The sequence below is a fragment of the Neofelis nebulosa genome, chromosome 3 (genome assembly GCF_028018385.1).
Source record: "Neofelis nebulosa isolate mNeoNeb1 chromosome 3, mNeoNeb1.pri, whole genome shotgun sequence".
Classification (NCBI taxonomy): Eukaryota; Metazoa; Chordata; class Mammalia; order Carnivora; family Felidae; genus Neofelis; species Neofelis nebulosa.
In genome coordinates, this window is record NC_080784.1 from 54,406,571 (window position 1) to 54,418,010 (window position 11,440).

Here is an 11,440-nt window from a genome sequence, read left to right on the forward strand (position 1 = left end):
CTTTCTCTCTCTCTCTCCCTTTTCCCTTTTCTTCCACTTTTCCACTCTCTTTAAAATAAAATTTAAAAAATATAAATAAATAACATTCAATATTTATTTTCTTAAGTGTTTAATTTTCTTTAAGTGTAACAAATTTTGAAATTTAGGGAGATTAATGACTTTTCTATCCTACATCATTTAACTTGAGTTTTTAACCTAATATTCTGCTTCTATTATGAATGTTTTAAAAACATTCTTCCATATGGGTGCTTTTATTTAATCTTATTTTGCCTGTCTAGTAAGGGTTTGGGACTTACCAATATGTTTGTAGAAGATACTGCTAGCTGTTTAACAAATTGACATTGGGTTCTTCTTTGGGCTCATAATTAGACTGTATATCCAAGCCCCAAAGCAGGTAGGTGAGGCCATTTCCCTGAGTTCTAGCCAGAGACTGTGAACGAAAGTGGTAGGAATCCCTTTCAGGCCTGGCCATAAGAAAGTTCTATGTCTATACCTTCGCGTTCTTTTTCTCTTCCTATTGAATGGGGGTAACAGTGGCATCTGTTTACATCGAAAGCCACATAATGGAGATGGCAAAGTCTCAGTTAGCTGGGTTCTGGAATGACCACCTGGAGGTAGGCTCAGTCTGCTGGAGTCACCTTTCCTAGACTGTGCATGTCAATATGAGATTAGGTTCTATGCATATGAGAGATTCCACAGCATATTTGTTACTCTCTATTATAACTAGTGTTACTGATTAATACCAGGATTCATAATTTGAGGTAAGACAAAAGGAGAAAGTAGAATAGGGTGGGGACAATAGATTAAGAATTAGGCAAGAAAACCAAAACCAAAAAACACCACACTATTGTAATCTCTATACTTACTATGAGAGTGGTACAGATTTGGTTCTAAGATAACTGGCAATGCATGAGACTAAGGCATTCTGATTAATAAGCAAATTACCATATAAGAAAATTAATGTGAGCAATTTCACAAGATGAAGTATGAAGTATGATAATGTAGGGATTTCTCTTGCCATTCAACCTAAAGTAGTAATTATGTAAAAGTGTTTCCCACAACTTTTGGGTCAATATTCTTAAGTGTTTCAAAGACTGTTTTAATAATCCCCAGTACATGTTGATGTCATGACACTGGAGCTCCTTTTAAGTAAAAATAATTTGGATGGGGTAAAAATGAAATAGTTTGAATTCACATTTCTCGATTGATCTAGACTGATAGAGGAGTCTATACAATATTATCTGGTCCAGTGGGCTAGTCTCTGAAAACTAACTTCATGCAGCTAATGCCAGCTGAATTCACAAGCATATGTCATATATGATGTGTGAGTAGAGTTAACATTCTTTTATGAACGCTGAGAATCCCAGCAATCATGGGTGCCATATCAGAAGGTCTTCCTCTGGTCAAAAGGATGTCAAAAGAGGAACAGATTTTATGTTTTAAGATTTTTTTAAAAGTACAAATCTCTGAACATTTATTGAGCATACATTACATGCTTCACACTGGACCAAGCTTGATATCATAGCAGTTTTTCTTGTTTAGAATTTATAATCTAGATCAGATGTCGTGGGGCCTCTTAAGAGAGGACTCTGTACCACATTGTAACGTCAGGAAGCTACACTCAAGTTAAACTCTAAAAAGTTCAGAGAAGGACACCAGAAAAGGTCATTTCAGGCAGAGAGAAAAGCATAAGAAAAGGCACAGGCAGGAAAGAAATAAGACCTGTTACCTCCTTAAGGAGCTATAAATATCTCCTTAAAACCAAAAGACAAAGTGAGAGGTGGGTTGAAGAGGTGACAGAGGTAAGAAAGGAGTCAGGTTACCAAAGACCAAATATACTACTCCCAAGAGTTAATTTTATCTGAATGAGGAACCACTGAAGATTCTCAGCAGGACAGAGCCACGAAATTTATATTTGAGAAAGAGCAATCTGAAGAGGATGGAGGACAAGAAGGTCAGTAGCCGAGAGATCAATCCTAAGGCTTAATACAATCATCGGTGGAAAATGGTAATAATTAGAATAATGGTGATAATAATAGCTAACCTTTATTAGGCTGAAAGCCTTTATGGATTATTTCATTTTGTCTTGTGACAAACCTTTGAGATAGGTGCTATTATTTCATGTTTATCCTACAAATAAGGAAAATGAACCCTTGTCAAATCACGCTGCCAGCTAACAAGGGGCACTGTGGGTATTTGGTCCCAAAGCCTTTCACTGAGGCCCATAGTGTCTACTGGGCATCTGAGTATGAACCAATCCATCAGTAAGTCATATTAGCTCAACTTCAAAATGTATGCAACCAGCTGCTTCCTCCTTCCTCCAAGCTACCACCCTGGCCCAGCCACCATTATTGTTGGCTTGAATTATCACAGGTGGCTCCTAATTGGGCTTCCTCGCTGTCACCTGTCTCTGTATTGTTCATTGTCACAGAGCAGCTTGAGTAATCTTTTGAGTTTTAAACTGTGTCACTCTCCTGCTTACTGCCCCAGTGGCTTCCTATTGCAAGACCCTAAGTGTGCTGGCCTCCACCTACCTTGAGGCAAGCTTACTTCCCACCCACAGCTTTTACACTGGCCGTTTCCTCTATTTCAGGAATGCTCCTTCCCCTTGTCTTTCTATGGCAGGTTTCCTCTCATCCTTGAGCCCTCTGCTCGAATGACCATTCTCTCTTGACTAACTTCCTACATGGAACCTAGAAGGGATGAAGATGTGCGTGTATTTATATGTGTGAAAAGGCAACTTATTTTTGCATTTCTCAGTTTACACTTTCTTACCTTACATATTTTATTCTTCCTTAAGACTGGTCATTTCTGACTTCATCTGTTATTTTTGAATTTTTCATAAGTTCAGTCTCTGAATATAGTTTCCGAGTCTCGCAGCACTATTTCCATCATAATTCCTACGCTTTGATAATAAAGCCGAAATTAAAAGAAATGAAGTGAACTGGCCTATCACTGAGGAGCAGGGCTAGATTTTAACCAATTTCTAGTGCTTTTCCCATAGGCATGGATATGCTTTTCATGAAAAGCAAGTACATAGTTGTTGGTCAGTGGTTTAGTAGGGGGCAAGTTATGTGTTAACTTCAAATTCAGACTAACTGGTATTTATATTTATGAGCACCATTCAAAATAATCTTTTAAAAGCAATTTTATATTTATTTTCCCATTTTTCCCTTAAAACTGTCAAGGTAGGCAAGAGGTCACATCAGCCCCATTTTATAGATGAAGGAGACGTAGAACTAGGTAATTGCTTGAAATGGCAGTGTTGCATTCTAGGGGTAATACTTTTTCCATTAAACTGCTGTCTAGTTAACAAAATAACAATATTTAATTAAAGTATTGGTATCCAAAGGACCTGTGGCCAAATTAAGAACAGTTAAGAGTAGAATAACTATATTTTTCAATGAGGTGGGGTTTGTTTAAAGGCTGTCATAGAGCTATCACATTTATGGGAATTCCTCTGTCTAAAAAGGTCAAGAACATGGCACAATTACAGAATTACAAAAGGTGTGGCTAAAGGAAAACCTGAACCAATGAAACACTGAAAATTTGAACATGGCAGTTCTTTGTATAGGATGTAATACATTTATAGACTTAGTATTCAAGGATGGTTATAGAAACACAGGTGTTTTTGAAAGCTGGCATAGATAAATTTTTGAATGTCCCAGACACATTGATATTAATAGAGCTATTAATAATTGGGATATATTTAATCTTCAAAATGTTAAGGAGGCCACCAGTTTCTTCCATAATGATGGAATCCTGGAAAAGATGGAGTACATGTGTGATCATCAATTCCATATCCCTAAGATCAAGGCAGAAGTCTTAAACATTTATCCAATAATTCAGGGTAAACTAATCCCTTTTATTTTTATATCCTGAAGGATTTTTTTTACCCTAGTAAAAGATTACACTTCGGAAACTGCACCTGTCCTATGAGTATGCTTCATCCATTTCCTTGGGATTGATTTTGACTTACAGAAAACAATCATTAAAGTTTCTTTCTTATGGAAGTATTGAATCACTATAAGTGAAACTAATATAAAGTAAAATAACACTATGTTAACTAACTGGAATTAACATAAAAAACTTAAGAAAAAAACTCTTTTTCTGTTCCCAAGATTTAAAAAGATAGTCAAGCATTAAATGAAGATACAGAAAGGCCTATATCAAGTAACAAATGAAAAATATAACTCCAGACCATGTATGCACACCGATAGTAAGTGCGTCGGTATGTTCTCTACAGTGTGATGCTAGAGAGTTTACAGTTGGTGATGTCAAACAGTGGTTTCCAAGGAACTTATTTAATCAGTCCTTTAGAGAGCTCTAGAAACCTTCATTTTTAACAATTGCCCCTGAGGATTCTAGGCTTTGATTAAAAGTGTGGTTTGGGGAAGCACTTTTTAACCTTCATTGTGTGTCAGATTATGTACACAGTAAAATTAAAGTGTAAATCATGTAGTTGAACAAAAAATAATTTTCTTATAAACTATTAATAGACACCTAAATGCACTGTGATTTAAAAATGAAATCATGTATATTTTGCTGTATTCATAAAGAGAGTATGCTAATGAAAAACTTGTAACAATGAAAAGCAAAACAGCAAATCCAAATCCAAATGAAGGTATTTCTCTGAATTCCATGTTTTGTTGAGAATCAAAAGCCACCAATCTTTTAATTCTTTTTTTTGTACGTTATTCTGTATGCATGTTCTCTGCATCCAACTGCATCCCAGGATTTTATGTCATTTTCTGTGTGACATTTCCCAGAGATATGTGTTGTTGGCTGCTGCTTTGGGGTTGAATATCCTTCTGAGTGTCCATTGTCCATCCCCATGTAGCATGGAGACACTTCTCACTTGGCACTTACAAACAGATTCTGGCTTATCACGGTGTGGCCACGATCCTCTCTTTTTACCACTATTGCAAAATTGTCTTCCCATCACATTTCTCATAGAAATGCAAATCCAGATATTTTCACCATGACTTTTGTCATGTTCATGCAATTCCAAACAATAAAGGTAAATCAGGTATTTCAGTATAATAGTAAAAATCCAGTGAAATTCTCTGGTTTTGTTTATGCTTCTTATAGTCTCAGTCGAAATAGAAAACATTGTTTTTAAATATAAGTTGATAAAATCCCAGGACTTTTGGACATTGAGGTAATGGAAAAAAGCCTATATATCAGATACTCCTCTATAAAGTCTATAATAGGCAAATTATGTAGCAGCTTATAGTTCAAAGCAGACAGAACAAATCCTTTTCTTTTTTATGTCAATTGGTTAGTTGCTAAGGAAACTGGTTGAAAATTATTTATTTCCTTTATCTCACCTATTTTGATGTTCTGCAGTAAGTTATCATTGTCAATTCATTGTGTTTCTTGAAAAATGCCTACCCTTCTATATACACAAAACATTAGTCAACTCAGATCAGTTATTTGTATATTTGGTTATAGTAGAGTATACTTAAATTGAGTAAACATTTGCACTGTGACAACTTCTGTTTTTTTTTTTTTTTCTTCTTCTTGATGTTGAACAGTTTTGACTGCTTTTAAAGGGCACACAGCTCTAGCTGTCTTCATTTGGGCTACGTCAAAGTCATCACTGTCAGGGTCATTACTGCATTTTATGTGTTGGAATAGTTTGTTTGCGGATTTGGCACTGTGTCGAGCACAGACTTGGAGTTCTAATTCTGTTGAAAACAACATGCTGTGAATGCCCAAACCCCAAAAAGACAAAATGTGACTTGGAGTTTGGCCACATGCTGAAATCTCAGCATTCATGTATTTACAGCTGATATCAAACATTCACAACACGGACTTTGGTATAAAATGTAGAATGACTGACGATCAAAATATGATGTTTAATATTATTAAATAATTTAAAAATTTCTTCTTTAAATTCAGAGGTGGTGGCCTCCAAGTAAGATAATACTTTTAATGTTTGAAATTGCCATTTGACACATGTCACATTTATATAATCCAATCTCTCTTCACAGGAAATAGAATATTAAGCCTGGGTTTTAGCTGTCAAAGAATATTTCCCTATGATAACTTCTGTCTCTAGAAGTGAAAAGAGATGTGGGAATATGAAGTCAAGAATAGCTCCATGACTTTGAATTCTAAAAATGTAACAAAGAAAATGAATTTAAAAATAACCTTTATATTTTTTTAAACGTGTTGCTATAATCCTGTCTGAGAAAAAGGCATGTAGTAAGGTCAGCTAAACCCATCAGAGGCAAAATTTGAATTTCCTGTATCTACATGTAGAGTTGGTTGGCCTAACCGCCTCATGTTAGTTAAAGTAAGAGATAGCCATTTATTTCTCTAGTAGGCATAAAAGCTCCTATATGATAAGGCACTTGTATAATATTATCACTTTAAAAAATAATTCTAAGTATACTTGTTCTATAAAAACCAAACTGAATTTATGAAGGATAAAGAGTCATTTAATAATAGAGGGAAGTCCTCTTTTATTATACTTGAAGAAAATGCTCTTGGATGTTAAGTTCTTGATCAAAGTTTATATGATGATGCATTTTTTAGGGGCTGAGGGTGTTTGGAAGGCTTTGCTTATTGTTCATACCAGTATAATGTTTCAGAAATTCTTGGAATCATAGCAGGCACTATTTCACAGTATGTTTCTTATTTTTTTGTTGTATGTAAGGAAAACGATCTCAATGTGAATTTTATTTCGTATTTACCTGTAAAGAATATACTCATGTTTCCTTTATAAATACTTCTGTTTTATTAATTAAATATACCACCAAATTGAACAAAAGTTATGGAGGCTGATAATGTTCATATGTATGTAGCAAATTCTAATTAGGATATAATGGCCCAGAAATGCGGTTAGAAAAAAGCTAAGGATAAGCTACTCTTTTTTTTTTAACTTTTTAATTTTACTATTTTTAAAAATTTGTTTATTTAAATTCAAGTAAGCTAACATACAGTGTAGTATTGGTTTCAGAAGCAGAACCCAGTGATTTATCATTCACATATAACACCCTGTGCTCATCCCAACAAGTACTTTCCTTAATGCCCATCACCCATTTAGCCCATCCACCCACCCACTGCCCCTCCAGCAACCCTCAATTTGTTCTCTGTATTTAAGAGTCCCTTATGGTTTACCTCCCTCTCTCTGTCTTATTTTTCCTTCCTTTCCCTTATTTTCATCTGTTTTGTTTCTTAAATTCCACATATGAATGAAATCATATGATATTTGTCTTTCTCTGACTGACTTATTTCACTTAGCATAATACACTCGAGTTCCATCTGCATTGTTGTAAATGGCAGGATTTAATTCTACTAGTCATTAAAGAAGAGTTAATACCTATTCTTCTCAAAATGTTACAATAAAATAAAATAAAATTGGAAGGAAAGCTTCCAAACTCATTCTTTGAAGCCAGTGTTACCTTGATTCCAAAATCAGACAAAGACCCCACTAAAAAGGAGAATTACAGGCTAATATTCCTGATGAACCTGGATGCAAAAATTCTCAACAAGATACTAGCAAATCGAATTCAACAGTACATTAAAAGAATTACTTACCACGATCAAGTGGGATTTACTCCTGGGTTGCAGGGTTGGTTCAATATTCACAAATCAATCAGCGTGATACACCACATTAATAAAAGAAAGGATAAGAACCATCTGATTTTCACAATTGATGCAGAAAAAGCATTTGACAAAGTTAGTTTTTTAAAAAAATAATAATGTAGTAGAGCAATTTACTTATCACTGAGCTTCTTGGAATCTAAGGCAAAACAATGAGTAAATGTAAATCTATAATACTTTTTTTTTCAAGCAATCTGCACATTATTTTTCCACATTTCATAAGCTAATAGTAAACCCTCATAAATAGTAAATACATTTTACCAACTCAGAGTTTAAACAGTAAGGGAAAAAGGTTAAAGCAAGTTGTAAAGCATATGTCAGATCTGTCTAAACCAGAAGCCTTGCTAGATAGAAAAGCACGTGGAAATTTCATCCTGACTCCATAATTTCAGCAAAAATATTTTAGACAATACACTTGTCAGAAATCTCCCATTTTTCTCTAACTAGTGAAAAACTGAACAGGAAATTCAGAATTAGGTCATTAAAAGGAAGGTTATTGTTAATTGTAGGGGATCCCAAACTCCAGCCATTATTTTTCAGATTTAAAGAAAAAAGGCAAGCCAGAATTGATCCTAGATGTGCATGAGAAAGAAAGAAAGAAAGAAAACCTAACAGATTTATCAAAGGAGTCCACAGAATAAAGGAGATAGGAATAGGATAAGAAGATAATTTGGAAAAGATCTCTATAGAAAGGAAACAAGCAAGACATACTTACTTGACATCTATTTTTAATTCTCATGAAAATGAAAGTAATATAAATTCTGAAAACTGCTTATGACTTAAAAGACAGTAAGTCTGGAATATTTTAAGGAAAAATTTTACAGAAATAACTATAGTTAACACTATAAAAATGTAGATAATTTGTGGATAATTTTGTAATATTTAGGGCAGTAACAAAGATGTAGCTGTAGGTCCCTTGTGCTATAGGAAACAGATTCTTTAAGGTTACACAAATAATTGTAAGGTTAATCTATTTTTTTTGAATTTTTTTTAACGTTTATTCATCTTTGAGAGACAGAGACAGAGCATGAGTGGGGAAGGGGCACAGAGAGGTAGACACAGAATCTGAAGCAGGCTCCAGGCTCTGAGCTGTCAGCACAGAGAGCGACGCGCTCGCACTCATGAACTGTGAGATCATGACCTGAGCCGAAGTTGGACGCTCAACTGACTGACCTACCCAGGCACCCCAGGCTAATCTTATTATCAAAGTATATGTGAAAAGGAAGTCAGGCTTCTTGGGAAAAGAATAGACACAAATCAGTCCTAATGAATAAAAGAGGAACCTCAGTGCAAGTGGACTTTGCAAAAACTAGGAAGTAATTTTGTCATCTGATCAACAAGATTTAATTTGTACTTAACTATATGAATAGGGTTCTCCAGAAAAACAGAGTCAATAGAGTGTGTGTGTGCGTGTGTGTAAAGAGATTTATTATAAGGAATTGGCTTACATAATTATGGAAGAGAGCAAGTACCATCATACGTAGTGTGAGTTGTTGGCAAGCTGGAGACCTAGCAGAACTAAAGGTTTAATTCTAGTTGGAGTTGGAAGTCCTGAGAACCAAGAAGAGCCAATGGTTCAATTTAAGTTTGAAGGCAAAAAGAAAACTAATGTTCCAGTTCAAAAGAAGTCAGGCACTTGGGGAAGAGAGTCATCCTTTTTGCTTATTTAGGCCTTCAACTGATTGGATGACGCCCACCCACAGTAGGGAGGACAATCTGCTTTACTTGGTCTATTGATTCACATGTTAATTTTGTTTAAAAACACTCTCACAGAAACACCCAGAAAAATATCAGGAGCTATTATTGTGCAAATGGCTTTTATAGAGGTGAAATATTGAAAGTCCATTTGAAAAATATTTTTGTATTATATACATTTTTCCTTTTTATTATATAAGTAATAAAAATTCATAATACAGTAATTTTATGTATCAGCTTGACTGGGCCACAGGGTGCACAGCTTTTTGATCAAACATTATTCTATGCTCCTTTCATGAGTTTAAAACTTATGTCCACACAAAACCTGTAAAACCCAGCTTTATCCATAATTGCCAAAATCTGGAATTAAATAAAATATCCTTTGATATGTGAATTGGTTAATGTGATATATCTATACAAGGTAATATTATTTGGTGATGAAAGGAAATGAGCTATCAATCCACACAAACACATGTAAGAATCTGTAGCCTTAGAGTAAATCTTGAAATCAGATAGTATGAATTCTCAGACTTTGTTATTCTTAAATATTGCATTGGCTATTCTGGGTCCTTTGCCATTCCATATAAACTTAAAATCAGTTTGTTGATATTCACAAAACAACTTACTGGGATTTTGTTGCACCTATAGATCAAGTTGAGGAGAACTGACATCTTAACAATAATGAGTCTTCCTCTCCATGAATGTGGAATATCTCTTCTTTTTTTAAAAGTCTTCTTTGTTGTGTTTTTAATTTCAGGTTCCAATGGCTCATTGCTGGCATATAGGAAAGCAATTAACTTTAGTATATTAATCTTGTATTATGCAACATTACTATAATTGTTTACTAGTTCTAGAGTTGGTCTACTTTTTATCCATTTTTGAACCATATTAAATTACTATACAAATGTTAACTGGGGCTCCTGGGTGGCTCAGTCGGTTGAGCGTTCGACTTCGGCTCAGGTCATGATCTTGTGGTCTGTGAGTTCGAGCCCCGCGTCGGGCTCTGTGCTGACAGCTCAGAGCCTGGAGCCTGCTTTGGATTCTGTGTATCCCTCTCTCTGCCCCTCCCTCACTCATGCTCTGACTCTCTCTGTCAAAAATAAATAAAACATTAAAAAAAAAGTTAACTGATATTCCTATTATTTTAAAATAGGGATTAAAAATCTCTCATGCTAACCTAGATTTATAATGAGTTTAACATTATTACATATTAAATTAGATATTTATTTAATATACATAGTTAATAAAGAACTATGCTCAGTATTGTTCAACAAAGTAAAACCACGTCGAATCCATTTAAAGCATTTTCAATCCAGTGGAAAAGAAAAACATACTGTTTCAGGTATCTCTCAAATGCATAACAATCCACCTGAAATCTTAGTGACTTAAAACAATGGCTTATTTTGCATGATTTTGTGAGTTGAGCAGATCATTGTTTTGCCCTGGGTGGTAGGAAACTGGTGAATGGGCTGGGCTAAAAGGTTGAAGAGGCTGTATCTCATGTGTTTGGGTCTTGGTGATGACCATAAGTTAGAGCACTTCATTTTTCTTTAAGTGGTCCCATTTTATGACCAGCGATGTTGCCAGGGGCATTGTAGGAGAACATGAATATAACATAAGACATGAAGAGTGTGAATATGCCTTTAGTAAGGCAGCATTCATTGGACTGCAATGTAGCAGTTAACCATATACCTGTAACTACAATAAAAAGGGAGAGTGGATTATTGTTTTCTAGTGGGATTAAAAAGTCAGGAGGGATTATCTCTAATAGGGAATAATGTAGGCCCATGATGAACATGAGACTTGAGATTGATAAGATTTTAAATTATAGACTCAATAAGTAGTTTTGCAAGTGTTGATTTCAAGTGTTCATTTCAAGTAGAAAAGCTTAAAAAAAAAGCATGAAAACCCAGGCCTGCTAACGGATTTGCAAGCAGTCTGGTTTGAATGCAATATAAAAGCAATGAGAGAGGACAGTAAAAGTTAAGATCTGGAGGTAGGTGGAGCCCAGATGTCTGAGAACCATGAGTGTGATCTTGAAGAGTTTGAATTTTATTGTGTAATACTTCTTGTGCAGAAGAGAAACAGGATCAGATTTATTAATTCGAAGATTATTCTAAAAGCAGAGGAA

General features: G+C 34.9%; 1 pseudogene; it reads right to left on the reverse strand.

Moving 5' to 3' along the window:
* Positions 1-458: 458 nt before the first annotated feature.
* Positions 459-4,823, reverse strand: LOC131507972 (DNA-directed RNA polymerases I, II, and III subunit RPABC4-like; annotated as a pseudogene).
* Positions 4,824-11,440: the final 6,617 nt, after the last annotated feature.